Here is a 1,365-nt window from a genome sequence, read left to right on the forward strand (position 1 = left end):
TATTACAGGAAGTTGACTGTCAAATCCTGTATGATACTTCCAACTGTTACAAGGTGGCGATGCAGATGAAGTCAAGGGTTGAGGGAACAGTCATGGTTTCTGCCCTGGATCTGCTTCAGGAGTTGCCACATAGGCCGTGACATTACGTAGTAGATGTTTAGCTTTGAAGTAGAAGCATGGATGCAACTGTGTATGCACCCATGTTCTCCAACAGCATCCAATCACCTACATGCATTTCAGGCAGGTTACAGCACTCAACGATCCAATCAAGGCCATCATATGTTGGTCCTCAGATGCTGGATGAGTAATACTTCTCATTTGGTTTGGGTCTGATCATAAAGAACGGCCATGATCATAAAGAATGCAGTTAAATGATCCATGTACTCCATCATTCATGTAATACATGAAGGCTTGCTCATTTGACTCATCTTCATCGTCAGCCAGGCTGCTCCTTCCACTCGTTTTTTTTGGCAATGTTGTTGACTGCAACTGTGAAAGCTGACACCACATAGTATCTGCATGGCTCAGCTGATTCTCACTCCAGAGTCTGATTGGGAAGTACTTATCCAGAGCTGGGTTGATTACACTGTTGATCTCTTCAAATTTAAGCTTTGTATCTTCAGATCCAGGAAAGCCACCACCAATATCAAGCAGATACATGCTGAAACCAACTTCTGCCCCCATGTCAAACACACAGCGGGCATCTGACACTGCCTGCACGAAGGTCTCAGGGTCAGTACATCCACTGCCTATATGGAAGCTGACACCAATGCCGTGAATATTTAGCTCTTTTGTCCGTTCCAAGAGAAGCCAGCTGGTTTTGAGTGTGGCACCAAATTTAACACTGAGGCAAAAAACTGCTTTGGAATCCTCAGTGGCAATCCGCAAGACCAAGTTTGCCTTTGGATGTGCTCTGGCAACTTTCATCAATTCAATCTCATTGTCAAAAGTCATCATCTGGACTCTGTTACTGGCAGCATACTTGATTTGAGACACTTGTTTACAAGGATTTGTATACATAATCCTCTCTGGAGGCACCTCAAGCCCCTGCACCAACTGTATTTCAGTCTTGCTTGCACAGTCAAATTCTATCCCAATGGCAGCTAGGGTGCTCACTATGGCTCTGCTGTCCTTACACTTGACGTAAGGACATAAAAGGGAGTAACACAGGAAAGAGCTTTTATCCACGTCAGATGCTTATTTAGAATGTCTCCAAGGTCCACAATATAGAAAGCATCCTTATCATCAGAAAAAAAGCGACTTCATTGATTTTTTTGGTCCACAATGTCCGTAGCAGTAAAGCCTTCATCAAGGACATGGAAGTCAAATTCTTCCTTAGTAAAGCGGCTCATGGTTCTCGATGTG

At 43.9% G+C, this 1,365-nt stretch overlaps 1 pseudogene; it reads right to left on the reverse strand.

Annotated features, from left to right (window-relative positions):
- Positions 1 to 11: 11 nt before the first annotated feature.
- LOC116069860 lies at positions 12 to 1,352 on the reverse strand (annotated as a pseudogene).
- Positions 1,353 to 1,365: the final 13 nt, after the last annotated feature.

Source organism: Mastomys coucha, unplaced genomic scaffold (genome assembly GCF_008632895.1).
Source record: "Mastomys coucha isolate ucsf_1 unplaced genomic scaffold, UCSF_Mcou_1 pScaffold1, whole genome shotgun sequence".
Lineage (NCBI taxonomy): Eukaryota > Metazoa > Chordata > Mammalia > Rodentia > Muridae > Mastomys > Mastomys coucha.